General features: G+C 41.8%; 1 protein-coding gene and 1 long non-coding RNA gene across 4 annotated transcripts in view; both read left to right on the forward strand.

Annotated features, from left to right (window-relative positions):
- Positions 1-17,586, forward strand: part of LOC135791465 (uncharacterized) — a 67,144-nt gene that overhangs the window by 38,456 nt on the left and 11,102 nt on the right. The gene's annotated exons all lie outside the window — the stretch shown is intronic.
- LOC135794905 (uncharacterized) lies at positions 653-1,050 on the forward strand. Its single transcript, XR_010548977.1, has 2 exons — positions 653-847; positions 955-1,050. It is a non-coding gene; the product is annotated as an uncharacterized lncRNA (long non-coding RNA).

Raw genomic sequence — 17,586 nt, forward strand, 5'->3', positions numbered from 1 at the left:
TACCACTCAATGAAATTAAAGCGGTTGCGAGATTGCATGCCTGCGCTAAGTAAGACAACGCGTTAACGGCGTCGAACGCGCGTAACTTTTCGAGTTGTCGAACCTGGGCGTAAGCGCGTGTCGAGCCGGTAAACTCTAAACTTTCGAACGACGCGAGTTGCTTCCCGGATTACGGAAGAGCAAAAGCTGAGTAGTTTTCCAATGCAATGGCAACCCAAAGTCCCAAGTGTATGCGGAGACGTTGGAGACGTGGTCGGGGTAATGAGCAACGGCGTAAATAAGGAAATGCGCGTATAGCTATCATGTTGTAAATTGAATGATTAATTAATCTGTTATTTGCTAATTACGAAATTTTCCGTGACTAATTCAAGTTCGCGTTTCTCGGGAAGGAAAGCAGCGCGCTATCGGAACGCTCGATGATTTTTGGATGCTATCCATGGAAGCAATTCAAAGTTTCATGACTTGATCAGTTTTCATGCTTCATTTACAAATTAATGTTAGGATTCACTTGAAAGAAAGTACATTTTGCATTTTATATACGGACGGTGATGTCGTGAGTAATATCCATTATTTACGGGCCGGAGCCCGCGCCTGCGCATTTACCTGCGGAGCAGCACAAGATTGTATGAAATGTCATACGTCAGTCAAACACGTCAGTATGTTATTAATAACCTTACATTTTGTAGTAGTGTGCGCGAAAATTTCGATTATATAAAATACAAAAGTTGAAATACAAAAATCTTATCAATTAGGAACTAGTGTGTAAATAGAAAAAATGGCGTAAGCACCACGTGGCTAAACGTTGTTAAACACTCGATTGCTTAAACGCTCGCTCTCAATCAATCTCGTGAGTAAACTCCCTGTTTAGCCACTTGATAGTTAATATACTATTAACAATAATTCATAAAATTAACCAATACTTATCAGATGTATTTTACCCGTTTTGATTTCAAGTTGTTTTGTGTTGTATTGCTGAATGTTTTCACCTTACCTGCTGACCGCCTTGAACACGTCAGTGGTTTCGTCTTCACACTAAAACCGAAAAAAGAATATATACCCCGTAAGTTTAACGCCACGTAAAATTTGATGGGCATGCAATGTGTGCATGTGCGTGTGTTAGCTTTTACGCGTAAGCCGCCAAAAGAAAATAAATCGCGCACCAAGGCAGGAAGCCACCCAGGCGGTGACAAAGTGCTGAGCAGGCATTACGCCACTTGTCATCGGGAAATAATAAAAATAATATGAAGCGACGCGCAAGTTTTACGAGAATTCTTATTTTATCATGCCATTTGTCTGCAACTGCTTCATTGTGTCAATTCGCCGAGCTATGCATTTGTCATTGAGAAGAAAAAGAGAGATAATGTAGGAAAAACCTTAGGCCTCCATAAGTGCTCCTTCGCCGATGAAATCTGCTACACTAGATAAAGATGATGATGGCCGAAAAGTTTAATAACAAATATTCGCTCAGTGGCGATGGCATGCCGTTGAGGATCATCTTTTCTTCGCTTCGCGCTGCTGGCTGCCGCTCTCTCGAGTGCAATTTGTCAAAAACGGGAAGAAGGTAACTGATTATACTACTCCCAGAAGGTGCATTAGTTCGATTACATCAATACCTAAGATTAATGTGCCGATATGTGTATATAATGGCGGTGAATTTTTCACCTTCCTTCGGCGAACGTGTATGCTTTGGATAGCGTCGAAGCCGGCGCGATATGAAAGAGAAGCCAGTGCGAATGGTAAACGAGCCGTGCATGTCAGGAGTGAAGACACAGTGCGCAAGACATGTAAAAAATACGATAGCCGACAGAAGGGCATGTTTTCCTACAAATATACAGCGAAAATAAATCGAACACAACCGACCCCACATATGAAAAATCTTTTTTGCGTAATAAACGACAACACTGAGTCGTAGACTGGTCCAGAGCGTAAAAAAACATAAACAGTTGACGATTCTATGTGAAGAACCTCGGACTGGCTTCAGACCCTCAAAATTCATAACAAATTCAGTTGGAGCATAGATAAATGTCTCGATTTGCGGTTCATAATATACCTGCATTGCATTATTAAGCGAAATTGTATTAAAATATGTTCTAGTGCAAATGGAAAACGATTTGCTATGGAGATACGCACTATAATCGGGTGAAATGAAAGTATGAAAAACGAATGCTTGCGCGGACAGCAACGAGGTGGTGGCCAGAAATGGGAAGAACGTGGAAAGTGGGCGAAACAAAAATACGGCTTTATAATTTCATTTTAATGGCGCCTTTCTAAGCCGCCGCGCGGTTGCGGGTTGTACAATTTTTTTATTGCCAACAGGAGCGCGTTTTTTCGGCGCAGTGTTCCGGGCGCAAGCACATTATAAGAAAATTTATTGGCCCCGACGGCGCGCCCGAGCGTCCCAGCGTGTTTTATTCTTATTAAATTTAAAAAATTAATTCGCTTTCTCAAATTATCTTCCCGGTAATACCATTGAATAACTTTGTGTTTTTCGCCGGCAAATAAAGCACGTACATGAACTGAACTGAAAAATGTGACGGAGGGGGAGGTAAGAAAGGTGTGCGAAAGTCGCGTCACACACAAACAAGGAAAAACTTTTTATAATACGCCGAGTATTACGAGTGGCCGTAAAGTAGTTGTAACGCTGCGCGGAGCCGCGCGGCGGCGGCGACGGCGGCATGGAAGTGCAACTGTATCGGACATAGCGGCGGCGGAACGTGTTTGTCGACTCGGCAGAGCGTCGACGTATATCGAATTCGGATCAATCCAGCCACAAAACGTTACGACCGGCTTTGTATGCTATGAGGCGTATGGGCCATCGCGCGCCTCGAACACCGCCGCCCGCCGTCCTCGGTTCTCCCAAGTTGGTTTGCGGCGGCGGTCCGCAGACCCATTTCAACTCCGTCGCGTTACTTATATCGTGGCAGCAGCATATAACTTTTTGGCGTTTATATGATCCCGATTTGTCACGATGTCGACTTTTTTTTTGTCTCCGGCCGCGTTTTTCTATTTTCCTTCGGTCCGGACGCCGCCGCCTGCTGCCATTCGATATTATTCTTCTTTTTGTCTTTTGCCTCCGTTTTAGTCATGTTCAGTGTGTACTATATAACGTTTTATCAAGGAAAATGTGGCGAAAGCGTGGCGTGAGTTTTTCAATACGTGCTTAAACTTTCGAGAGACTGCATCGAGCTCACGCTTCTTCTGGCGAGTAAGTAGTTAAAGTAAAACCAGTAAACCTATCGGATCATTAATAACTGACCGAACAGTCGATATCAATTTGGCAAATAAAGATTGATCGCCTTTTGCCTACGTTTCATTTTTTGCTTGTTTATTGCCGCGCGCAAGTTATTTACTTTTCCATCCAGGACCTCGAAGTTCGGTCGATGTTCCTCCGCGTATATACCACTCGAGTGCCATTATTGCTCGCCTTCCATTGTCTTAAAATCATCAAATTCGAGCGCCGAGCATCGTGAGGATCACCTGAGAACAGCTAGTTTGCATCGAGATGTGCTCGATCCTAGTCGAACACCGACGAATAATAATCCACGCGGAATGAAGTTGTCTGGGTCCTAATTACAATTTAGATTAATTATAGCCACTTGAATCGGGACCGGCGTGTATCGAATCCGAACCGCATGTTGCGGCGGCGTTGATGAACAAGACCGCATGGTAAACACAGTAAGACAGCGTGTGTACGTTGGCGGTGAAGATGACGGGCGATCGAGTTTGACGAAACGTAGTCATCGTCGACGAAGAAGTTTGACGATCCCCTTAGCGGCGGATGAAGACTGCGGCAACAACAGTTATCATGCGCTATAATTATTAATTAACCATCCAGGCTTGACATCAAACACTGGCGTGCACGGTGAGACGTCGAGACAGGAATGACAACAGTTGCGGGGGTGATTAATCGAAGTGGTGCGAAAGTGTCAAAGAAGTACGCGCGCGACGCTTGCATTTTTGATTCGGGCCAATCCACCCTTATCTTCGTATTCCGCTTGCTTGCGATCGCAGCTTCTAATTTCGAATTTACAAAACGAAGCGCCGCGTTCGCGAATTGTCTGGGAATTAAGTGGCCATAAAAGAGTCGCGCGCGTTGATGGCGCGCGCGCTCCCCGAGTTTGTAATCACAAATTAAAAAGAAAAGAGTTGAAGCACGACACGCGCACTCGCCTCGCAGAGGTCGGCGGCCGTTGAGCGCCCGGCTTTGCGAGAAAAATGGAGATTTGATCGATTTTGGAGGCCGCGCGACGGAAAAGCACTCAGCTTAATTCGGAAGTTGCACGCCGGGAACGCGCCAACAAGCCAACAAAGCGCGCTCGCTACGACTTCGGGAGTGGGGCAAGTATCCTCGTCCTGCTGCCCTTCGCATTGTGCGCAACCAACGCAGTGCACTCGACCAAGAAACAAGAAAACACACCAAGGGTCGAGGACTCGAGGCCAGGCGAGCGAGCTGACCACAAGTACATTGTTACTTTGACCACCATTGTTTACGATCTGGGGTTTATCCACATTTCAAGCCCGGCCGACTATTATGATACTTATACGAAAATAAGGATGCAGTCGGAACGCACCCAAGCAGCGACAGAATTTTGAATGTTTCGCCAATTGAAATAATTGAAAAAATTGAAATAATTTTTTATATTAGCGGATTACTTGGTTGGTAGCCTTTTCGCGTATCGGCGGAAACAACTAATTGAAATTGCAATTTTCCAAGGTTCAAAATGATAGCAATACAAATATGTTTACGAGCAACCCCCAGTGCAGAAATGATACCTCAAATTATACCTTATCGCCCTTACGTAGTACGAGCATTCCATATGAGTTTGGAGAGCCTAAATAGCAAACAAAGGCATTCATGTATATTTTGTACACATGCAGCAAGCGAGCATTCCTCGCTGTGCTCTATTTGTAACCCGTCGTGTATCTACGATCAGGACGTGCAGGCGTGGAGATGCTGTACCAGGGCGTATGATGAAATCAGGAATCAGTGCTGTTTTACTTGAATAGATTGAATTTAATTAACATACATGCATGGCTGCGGCGGCAGAATTCAACGCGCGCGCGGTACACGTGGGCGGATGACATGTACTGAGCGAAAACACCAAACGACGTGAACGCATTTCAAATGGCGATGCCAGTGCCGGGCATTGTTCGGACACGAGATCTTCTGCCATTTCGGCCATTGAATTTGCATTGCTGAATTTACACCGATCCGCATAAATTTCGCGTAAAAACGTCTTGAAGATTTATTACTTATTTATAATCTCATTCTGGCGGCGGCGGCGGCGGCTGGATCGGGATGTTTGTACGGTTGCTTACTCTGCGGCGCGAACGATGCGATTTTAATTATTGCGAGGGAAGGTGTTGGGGTATAAGGTGGCTGGGCAGTTCTTAAGCTGCATCAAATTACAACCTAAAGTTCAAAATAATCTGAGCGTAGAATCAAAATAAGTATAACCAAAAATATAAAATATTATTTTATATCAAATTGTTTGTCTTTCATGTACATAAGCAGGACCGAAATTTTATATAAACTAAAGTAAATCACAATTTTTCTACTTCCACCTTTGAAGCGAGAGTTTTTCTGCTGTTTTGAGACACAAAAAGTGGTATTTTGAACACGGACCTGCATGGGCGTGACTGAAGTACTTTTGCCACGGGGTTTAGTCACGGGGTGGAGCTTGCGCATGTGTCATGCGCCCTTAGCCAAACATTACACACCCGACAATTATAACCTTATGTTTTCTAGTTGTGTGCGAACGAATTTCGAAAATTTAAAATACAAAAAACTTAACGTTGATAAAAACTCCGGTTTAGCCACTTGATACCTAATATACTATTTTGAACATTTCGAGTGTTTGAGAACACTTAGTCGTGTGTGTGTGTGCTATTTGAATTCTCGTGCGTAAAGTCACTACCTGACGAATTCACTCCTGATATTCACTAGAATGCTGAATATTGAAATTAATATCAATATTTCGATATAGAATCGTCAAATATTAGTGCACGAAAATTTCGGGGTCGACCGATATTTATAAATTAAATAATTTCTAATTAATTATTTAATTAAAATAAATTATTTGGGAGAGCGAGTGTGGCAAATGAATGAAAATATATATTCTTAGTTTTAAACAACTCCGCTAACGCTTACATACAAGTAATTGGTCCTAATTCGTTATAAAATTTTCTGATACACTGCGTGCTTCGTTGTTCGAAAGGGTAACATCCGCCATTCACGATGTTGTTGGAAATTTCATTAATTAACGTAACTAAGTGCCTATTTAATTATATTCAGCAGCTTATATATACGTTTTCCGTACGCGTCGCGCGCTGATAGACATTTAGTCAGTCAGAAGCTCGGCGGCGGAAAGTTTTTAGCAAACAAATCGCGCGCAGGAGGCGGCAGCAGGTATCAGAGAGCTCAGGCCACGGCCTTTGCGCGATAATAAGAAAACACGAAAACATTGCTCCAATGCGCCTCGTACGTCGCACGCCTCCGGCACAGGCACACTTATTATCTACCTGCCTCCCGCTTCTTACAGGTAACTTAAGTCGACGTGCACTCTCCAAGCCACCGCTTTCGGGAAACATTAGTTTGGAAATTATTGCAATTTATGTCGGGCGCATATCAAAATAACTGCTGGAATTAAATTCCCCACGTGCTCCCACACATTTACCTACAACTGTTTAAGGCAACATACGAGTGCACGGAATAGTAACTTCCAATCTGCAAATTTCTGCAGCTGCTTTCAACCCTACTCTATGTAATCTCGCATATTAAAGCTTAAAAATTAATGCGTGTTTTTAATGGGATGTTTGCATTATATGAAAAAAATATAAATTTTTCACTTAAAATATCCGCTCACTCCATATTTACGTTGAATTAGCACCGAGTTTACATTAAAAGATGAAATTTATCCAAAGTCTACTTTCGCAATTTGAAACGGTGTGCGCGTGTGTTCGTGTTGGCCAGTTTTGCACGTCTCTCCGCCGCACTGTAAACGCAGATATGATGGACAGGCCGTGTTTGGTTTAGCAAAAGTTGGACTCAATGTACGCAGCGGAAATGTAACTGTGAAATTGGAAAAGGCTTCATTTCCCAGTTGCTTGCACGCGTTAATATGCTACCATGTCATGTTGGTACATGCATAAATGAGCGGCACTTTTGACTACTCGCTGCCGGGAACTGCATAGTGCGAAATACTCAAATCATTGAGAGCCGTAGTGAGGGTTTCCTTTTTTTATAAAGATTACTACTAACAACTGCTAAACTAGCAAACAGATGAACCAACAGCAACAAAATAACAACGCTGAATCAAGATTTGGGTTCGTAGTGCGCACGCAAATGTCGAGTAACAAAAATTTGTCGATTTACACCGCACCTAGAGGGAGAGCGGTAAAATTTTAATGGAGTATGCGACGGGATTTTGCGTTATGTTTTGTATTCACTCGAGCGCTACCAGGATGGTATTAAAAACGAGTATTTTCTGGTCACAAAAGCGCTTACTCTGGAGTTTAATAACTAACAAAAAACAATTATATTTGGATAGCTATTGCGCAGATATATTTCATTTCTAGGCCATACAGAGAATACCTGATGAGAAAAATGTGCGGTCTGCACTTATAAATAGTAGGTTATTATCATGCATGCTGCACTGCATTCGTGCTCGCAGAAAATGCACATGAAGCGTCGACAAAATCGAATTATGGTAGTTAATTGTAATTCCGATTAGTTGCGCAGGCGACATGCGATGCGGAGCTCTGGGCTGCTGGATGCATAGCTTTCGCGCGTTTGGTGTTTTTGCTCGTCCGCGGACTCTCCTGACCCCTCTCCATGCATGGGTTATAAATCTCCACGCATTAGTCAATAATCAAATTAAATTTTAATTAACAACGCTTCGCCATGCCCCCGATCGCGAATGCGATTTTTGAGGTTGGCGCCTGCGTCGATCATGTTTGCGCTCCTCGATGTCTAATCCTTTGTTTATGGCATGCGAACTCGTCGGTTTCGTTGCGCACGGGAGTCGGGCGCACAACGACGATTCAATTAGGAAACTCGAGAGGAGATTATCATGATTTCATCACATTATTACCAGACGACAAAGTAGCGCGCGTCTGCGACAACCTAATCGCGTCGGTGTGCCACCATAAAGATCAATCTAGTTTTAATAGATTCAACGACGATGTGATGAGAATCTGAGCGATTCCAGCTGGATCGAAGGAGTCTGGCAAACATGAATACGTCGGCGTGTTTTCTTTCAATGCGTTGCGCGTTAACAAGTCGAAATGTCGCATTTCACTTTACGTCTGGAAACTAATGGATATATACGAGTACGTTCGATTTAAAGTAAATTGTTTTCATTGCAAATCCACGTCACAATAAACTAAATAAATAAATAAATGCATTGCTAATTGCCAATTAAAACATGCCTATGGCAAAGTATTACTCCGGAACTTACCTTTGCTCCTTACCCCTAGCAAACATTTTTGTTTGTTGTACAGCAGCTAACGAGACACAAAAACAAACAGAAATCAACGACGTTTGTCACAAAAAGGACTTATTTGTTTATGTTTTGTTTTATTTTATTTCATCATTTTTATTCGGTATCAGACATGGAACTAGAATGCTTGGTTACCAGAACATATATTTGATTATAGTTTTTTCACGGTTTTGAGACATAAAAAGTGTTACTTTAGACACGGATGGCCAAAGCCGCGACTAAAGTACTTTAGTCACAGGCTTTAGACACGGGGTGGAACTTGCGCCTGCATAAAATACCAAAGTTGAAATACAAAAACTCAACGTGGAAATAAAGTGGAAGTTGAAAACATCACGTCGTTAAACGTTGTTAAACACTCGATTGATTTATCGCTCGCTACTCTCGCTCTCAATCTATTCTCGTCTGTAATGCCCACGTGACCAAAAACAACTGTTTACCCACTTGATACCCAATTGATCAAATTTATAAAAGTCAATTCATTAATTCTTCATATTAGCCCTCAATTAGTTAGATATTTGGAATACATCGTGATCAGATTAATCTCTCTTAATTATTACGCTATTCCTCAATTAGTCAAGCGTTATTCGATATACACAATCAATCGTCTCATTATCTTTATCAATTCTTCGCCGAGGCTCTTGTTTCGGGCTACATTCTTTTCGGTCCTGCGAATCTGTTCGCCTCTTTTAATTTGGCGCGCACAAAAGAATCCCATTTAATCTGTGCTCCGATGTGTGAAAGCATGTATGCGGGAAATTGGAGCGCAGCGGAGGGAGAAAAAAACTGAAAGATCAGCGCGCCATTCGCCAGTGCTTGCGGTCGCAGTCATGCGCGTAATATTGATATATCTTATGATGGCTTTTTCCTCGTCTAATTGTCCTCCACGACCGCCGTCTTTGGCGAGTAAGAGCGAAACATTTTTTCGTTAATTGATACAATATTCTGTTACGGCTCCATTTAATTGATCTCCTCGCAACCAACCACTCGAATTCTATATACCAACTGTTTTCAGCTGCTTTTTATCTCCTGTCGCTAATGCCGCGATTGTGGAAAAATTTGATACTTTCTGGATGTAGTTGTTAGGTGTGCGGTGGAGACATCTGACACATTGGACATGTGAGAATTTAATATGCCCTGACAGTCGGTGCGCGTCACACTCATCCCGATGTTTTTATTTTCGCCTCCGCGAACCGATTGGCGGCCGTCATCGTTGATAATTTCGGTCCCCATTTCTATGCTTTTATTTTCTGCGCGCGCTCGCGGTGTTTGTTCGCTGCGCGCGTGTAGACGGTAGCAGAATGTTTGCGGCAAATACTGCGGCCGTATAGTGCACACATACTCGGTGCCAATCAATTAGCTACAGACCAATAAACCTCTGCGTTTGGCGTCCTGCCAGTCGCAGCGAAATTCGTCCGAGTGCCGGGGCGCCCTACTTCTCCGCAATGCAAACCGACGAAAAGTTTATGCCGGTCGGCCGCGGCGCGGGCGACGTAATATAACCCTCTCTCGCCGCTATCGTCAATCGCCCACGACGCGCGTCAATGCTTTACTTGCTCCGCCCTTTTGCTTTATTGTTCCACTTCGAAACTGTATTCGCGACAATTATGAATGAATATTCAAAACTAAGCAAGCAAGTGTCGGAACTTCGTAAATAACGAAAATTTCTCCTTGTTCCAAATGATACATGTTATTAATATTGTACCGTATTGTATAAATTTCCAAAAAACTAGCTTATTTTGCAATCGGATCCTATATCTCCCTTATCTCCCCCTTGGCATTTTTTTCTTAACAATTTAAATTTCATCTCTCAGATTTCCGTTTTAACTATCCTATCTTATAGAGAATAGTCCGTAGATTAAGACGCTGCGATCAGATCATATTTTTATCTCTTTTAGTTTACGAGATATTCGCGATTGAAAAAAAATGGGCTAAAATTGAAAAATGTCACTTTTTAGCACTTTTAGTCGCGTTTTTGAACTTTTACTCTTAGAAATATAATTATATTATATTTTTATCTGATGGAGAATTTTCCAATCTTTCGTAATCAGCAATTTGTTGGTTGCTATCGCTTTTAGTTTAAGAGATATTAATTATCAAATATGCTTGATAAAAATTATCAAGCACCCCCCTTGGCAATTTTTTCTAAAGAATTAAAATTTTATCTCTCAGATTTCCGTTTTAACTATCCTATCTTATAGAGAATAGTCCGCAGATTAAGACGCTGCGATCAGATCATATTTATCTCTTTTTGTTTACGAGATATTCGCGATTGAAAAAAATGGGCTAAAATTGAAAAATGTCACTTTTTTGCACTTTTAGTCGCGTTTCTTGTCCTTTCACTCTTAGAAATATAACTATATTATATTTTTATCTGATAGAGAATTTTCCTATCTTTCATAATCAGCAATTTGTTGGTTGCTATCGGCTTTTAGTTAAAGAGATATTAATTATCAAAAATGCTTGATAAAATTGAAAAATGTCACTTTTTAGCACTTTTAGTCGCGTTTTTTGACCTTTTACTCTTTGAAATATAATTATATTATATTTTTATCTGATAGATAATTTTCCAATCTTTCGTAATCAGCAATTTGTTGGTTGCTATCGCTTTTAGTTTAAGAGATATTAATTATCAAAAATGCTCTATAAAAATTATCAAGCACCCCCCCCTTTGACAATTTTTTCTAAAGAATTAAAATTTTATCTCTCAGATTTCCGTTTTAACTATCCTATCTAATAGAGAATAGTCCGTAGATTAAGACGCTGCGAGCAGATCTTATTTATCTCTTTTAGTTAACGAGATATTCGCGTTTGAAAAAATGGTCTAAAATTGAAAAATGTCACTTTTTAGTACTTTTAGTCGCGTTTTTTGACCTTTTACTCTTTGAAATATAATTATATTATATTTTTATCTGATAGATAATTGTCCAATCTTTCGTAATCAGCAATTTGTTGGTTGCTATCGCTTTTAGTTTAAGAGATATTAATTATCAAAAATGCTCTATAAAATTTATCAAGCACCCCCTTTGGCAATTTTTTCTAAAGAATTAAAATTTCATCTCTCAGATTTTCGTTTTAACTATCCTATCTTATAGAGAATAGTTCGTAGATTAAAACGCTGCGATCAGATCTTATTTATCTCTTTTAGTTTACGAGATATTCGCGATTGAAAAAAATGGGCTAAAATTGAAAAATGTCACTTTTTAGCACTTTTAGTCGCGTTTTTGAACTTTCACCATTGGAAATATAAGTATATTATAGTTCTATCTGATGGGGAATTTTCTTATCTTTCATATTCTGCAATTCGTTGGTTACAACTGGTAATTAATAAAAAAAAATTTGGACAGTTAGCCATTTAAAAACATTAACTTATTGTTTCACAAACTCCCTCTGCAGATAAATTAATCTGTAGACTTCGCATACGGATAGGAACAGAATTTGCGAGGCGAAGGCACATAATATATTTATGAATGTTTCATGTAGAAATGAATAAAAAAATAAAGCGTGCGCATTCGGCGCGCAGATAAAAGGTGGAAAAAAGAAACAACGCGCATAATGGAAATATTTTTGCGGGCGCCAGTTCATGGAAATCATGAAAATTTCGACGCGACCGTACAGCATCGCGCTTCGAAGCGCGACTCTGCATTCCGCGCGTGGCGAATCCGATTTAACATTTTTCCATACATACATATAAATGCGCACGGCGAGATGCGGCTCCACCTCCACGTCCACAATGCATTTGTACTCCGCCACATCGAGAAAAGAAGAGAAAAACATACACTAATTTTGTTCTGCGCTGGGTTAGGTTACGAGTTTACTGTACAACGACGTAAATAAATGTTTGTTACAAATGTACATACAGCGCATTGAAACACAATCAACATGCATATGTCACGGAAACGCGAAGCGCTAAGAAATCGCGCAGGCGTTATACTGCGTAAATTGCTGACTCCAAACGCGATACGGTTGAGAATCGCATGAATATTATGCTTGTACATTTAATATTTAATATGCAATTTTTAATTTGTTAACAATAATGTACCCACTGAACCTAGGTGCAGTTGAGGAATAGGTAGCCAGTCAGGTATACTTGTAACATATCTCGTAAATTGGCAAAAACAGGTTTTTTGTTGTTTTTTTTTTCGCGTGTTTTCCACACCCTTGTTTTTTTGATTCAGGGAAAAAGTTAGGCAACTATTTGAATTGCCGTTTTTGGCAAAAGTGTGTTTCTTATCAATTTAGCCCATTTAAATATTGTACGTGTCAGGCAAAAAGTTTGCTACGGCCAGATGAGGGCGCCATCGCGGGCCTACTCGAACTTCAGTTATAACTTTTGTCGACTAGCTCGCTTGTTTTTGTTCTGCCGGTGTCGATGCGATGCGTCTCTAGAAACTTACGATCTTTTTCGATCTTTCTGCCAGGCAGCGAATCGCTTCTACAAAACTTACTAACCATGCTTTATTAAAAAATGCTCCTGGTTTTATCTTTAAAAATCGCGACTTTTTGAACAAAGTTTATTTGAATATCCTATGTCGAAATTTTCTTATTATTTAAATATAAATAATGAATTAATCACGAGAGCGGAAATCTCTTATTGTTATCGAAAACATTCCGCCGTTTTAATTGTATATTGATCTCAAGTATACCTATGCGGAAGCAAACGAGATAAATTTTTCGCCTTTGATGACTTTATTTGACATTTAACCTGGCGACTGGTTGCGTTCGTTCGCTCGGGATGTGCTCATTTCGTTGCGCATCAAAAGAAAAAGAAGCGAGGGCGCGGAACAGGGAACTTCTTTTGTTATCAGAAAGCAAGGGTTTCTTTCCCTCATTTTGCGACTCGTTTCTCGAACTATCTGTTGTTGCTCCAATCGTTCAATTGTATTCCAAGCGGACGGAGATCAAGAGATGAGACAACATCGATTTATTGTCCCGGGACAAATGCTACGTGGCTGGCAATGCAAGCCCGCTGCGCGAACACAAAACAAAAACGGAAGGAGTGACTATATAACTTGCGATTGCAAGCGCTCGACATTCCGCATTTTTGCGCAAATGCACAAAAGAAATCAGCGACGCGAAAATTCCTAACTTTAGCGTAATCGACAAATAATGCACGCCGCTTTCGTAATTTACTCGCAACGCACCCCGGCGATGCGAAAATCTTTTCGCTACTACTGCCGCCGCCGCCGCCGTGGAAATAACTAAGCCTTGCCTTGTTGTGCGCCTTGAAAATACTAATGTCATATTGTAATGCCAAAGCGCAACGGAATGTGATTATGCATTCCATTCCATCTCAATACACGCGGGTATCTTGAGACTTTATAGTTTTCTGCAATTTTCACCGTTCGGCGCGGCTGCGAAATGTGCAGCGCTGCGTCCCCATCCCGGCTCACAATAAACTTCCTCTTTATCCTTCTCTATGCATTTTCGAGCTGGAACATTTCAATTTTCAATTCGCACCGTTACAAGATCGTGCGTCGCGTAAATATTACAATAGAAATTGTGAATGTGCAGGCGTACTGTAGCACTTTACTGAAATGGCGACTCGCTGGGACTTGGTTACACCGAACACGGCGCGTCGACGAGACGTAACACGAAAGAAAAACAATAGGTGCGGATGGAAATTCAAGACTGCTGTGATGGTACGCGCAGCGACGAAATGCAAAAAAAAACAGACACGCGGCAAAGATGCGAATTATAACCGAGGATTGTTTTCCATTGCCAAAAAGTTGGCGGAGAATTCATATTTTTTATTTAAAAAAAATAACCTATACTTTGGTCTATGCTATAATTCATATGACCACTGAGTTCGCATGAATTAAATAAATTTAAAATAAAATCCGAATGATTTTTTGCTAGATTTTAGTTTTAGTGCATGAGGGCATGAATTATTCCGCAGCGTGGGTTGGTGTTTTTGTTGGAACACATCCTTCAAGCAGGACAAATAATTCTCACACATGGACGTTATTATTATTATTACTTTTTTCTCTTTTCGTCAGATTCGCATTTTTTTGCGTTTCTTTCTTTGATACACATTTTTTTCATTTCATATGCTGCCTGGCTCAGCGTGCCCGTATCACACGTATCCGAGGAAATATATTTTCCTTTTTGAATATAATGATTTAAGGATGGAGGCTCCCCTGACTGTCGTCCGTTCTGTGCATAAGTCTCCTTTATTTATATTTTTCTGGTTTTGTACCTAGCGTCGGTTCACAATGGGGTCATCTTTATGATTAAATTTATTAAAGCGCAATTTTACGCTTTGGCTCGTTTTCCATATTCGGCGCGCGAATTTGTATGGCAAATGTTTTTCACGCCGCACAATTTCCATTTGTAAACGTTGTAGTTGGGCAGTTCTCGTCGTTTCGTAATAGTAAATTGGTGAATTGACAAAAAACCGATCGCGCTACAACGATGGATATGCGAAAGTCGTTTGTCGTATCTGGTTCGGTCGTGCCCTTAAGGGTTTTCCCCGGCCGATGCGGGCGAGACCCGAAACGCACTATATAGTCATGGCAGGCCAGCGTAAGAACTGCAAAACCGACGTCGGCGGCAGCAGCCTTTCCACTCCGCCTTGCGCGCACCCTCAACGCTGAATTGCCCCGAAGGCATCGTCGGAAAATGATGATTCCGAGCACGCCGGACGAGAATATTTCATCGCGAATGGCAATGGCGTCCGGAGCTTTTAGTGCAAACCTGGTTGTGACAGCCCGGCGCGCCAGCCCAACCGACGGCGTCCGCCATCCGACACCTTCCACTCGGTGGCCGCGACGGCGGGTGCCCACTAAAAAGCCTCGCACATATACACCACCGATGCCGAAATGTATCATCGTATACACATTATGATACCGCAGCGACGCACCACTCACCGCTGGAGCTGTTTACTGCCGCCGGTTCGTTTAAGCTACATCACCTCTTCCTGGCACCACGTTCGCCTTTATATCTTGTAAATTGAAAAACAAAGTTCGCGCATAAATCTGATCGGTAAGCATATTCATGGTGTTGTGCTGGACCAGGGTGGCTTTTGCATAAACATGTGAATTACACCCCCACACACATAAAGCGCGCACGTGCCTACTGTGTCCACCGCTTGTTTCCGCGTGCAAGGAATGCGGAAAAACCGTGTCCACCCAAGCGAAGCGCTCGGACAGCTGTGTCCAGTAGGTAAGTGCGCGCTTTACAATTAAACGGTTTTATGAGCGCGTTGGCAAATATTGCGTTCACAATAACGTTTTCATTACACATTACACTTGCGTTCGCACCAGCGCATTGTAGATGTAGGTAGCCGGAGGTGGGACGCAATCTAAATGGACATAAGCTGGATGAGAGGACGATCCCTCTTTGACGGCGGCGGCGCGGCGGGCAAAGAAACCCTCTGGAAAACACCTCACACATTCCTACAGCCAGCGTGTATGCGAAATGCACGTTTATGTTTGTTTTATGGCCGGCACACTGACCACCGAGTGCCGTAAATCTTCGTACAACGCGCGCGCCGGCCAGTGTCGTCGTTTTATTCTCCCGCTCCGAAGCGAAAACTCATGCGTACATATATGAAGTAAAATATAGTCGGCGAATATTCGCTCGTTGCCTCCACTGCCACCACCGCTTGAAAGTGTTTATAGATGGAAGATAGAGCTGTGGATTTGCGAATGGCAATTTCGTTATTGGTGGGCACGGAAATTGCTTTACAAACTTCCCGAAACGAGACTTTAACCAGTGCAGCAAATAATTTGTTATAGTTAACGTTATAAAATCAACAGTGCGCAATATTCATAATTAACGATGACAATGTACGCGCTGTGTTTGCATTTGAGCGAATTGAGATGTGCGGTGAGTTGACGCTTAGCAAGTACCAAAAAAAAAAGGACGAGGAACAACAACGCCGACAACTAACGATGAGCAAAATCGGGGGTAAACTAGAAAAAGCCGCAGGGCAAAAATCCTTTTTGCACGCGATGCCAAACAAACATCTCGCTGCGTTCGTTAATTTGTAACTGTCCGCCACTGACGTCTCAAAAGTCGTCTCTGACTCATGTCCGGAACGTTCCGCCGCCTCCGGGCTGAGACACGCATCCCTTTGAGTAATCATACTGTCCCATTTCGCTATGACGCAGGCCAGCCCGCATACAAAAAAAAAAAACACACAGGATGCGTATTTGCTCGGCGCGCAAAGAAACGTCGCACCAAGATGGCAATCTGGCAACACCAGGCGACAAAAATCTAAAGAAAAAAATGCGAGATGCAGTAGCATCTACATGGTTAGAAAATCTGCCGGCGGAAAACGTTTGCTAGTGTCTAGATAAATCACGCATGTTTATCGCACATGGCGTCAACTTGCAGCGCGCGCGGCGAGTGCACAAAAAGAAAAAGGGAAATACGCCACAAAAGGACACTCATTAGCTCTCATTATGTCTCATTAGTTCTTTGAGGAATATGGGTACATCTTCCGACTTTTAATTTCTCTCGGCGTTGTGTTCCGCTTCTTTTGCATCTTTTTTTCCGTTGCATGAACAATGCACGTTGGTAAGTTCAGACGGAACCTTCATTCAGCGCGTTTTTATTCTTTGTCTACTACAATGGGAATTACGTAAAAACATAGTTTTCTATGCAATAAGGTGGCGTTAAAAATAATGCATTTATGTCAACAACACCATCGTGAGAACACTTGACCAAACACGATTTGCATGGTGGATAGTTTTCGTTTTCATTAATTTAATTATTTTTTCTGTAGAATTATAAAGAAAGTCGAGAGTGAAAGACGAGCTTCAGTTAGATTGGTTCAATACGTGACATATCCACGGTAACTCGATCTAATCCTTTCTGCTGCTTTCTACTATTCTCCAACATTTGCTTGCTACCAGCATTAAAATATAAATAATGCAAAGAGTGCCGCCAAGAATAGTTTAAATTAGGGAAGGCAAAAGTCACTTCGTGACGGAGAGATTCTCCTGAATGACAAAAGTTTTTCTTATTTTATAAATAGACCGTGAATGATAAAATTTGGGATTCGCCAATATTTTGATAATATTATTGTTTGGTATTCGATTCCACATGATGATTGTTGTGATTATCGCGACCCTCGAAACAA

The sequence above is a fragment of the Atheta coriaria genome, unplaced genomic scaffold, assembly GCF_025399875.1.
Source record: "Atheta coriaria isolate IRGN ID8LTWV9N9 unplaced genomic scaffold, Caltech_Dcor_3.1 hic_scaffold_1_pilon, whole genome shotgun sequence".
Classification (NCBI taxonomy): domain Eukaryota; kingdom Metazoa; phylum Arthropoda; class Insecta; order Coleoptera; family Staphylinidae; genus Dalotia; species Dalotia coriaria.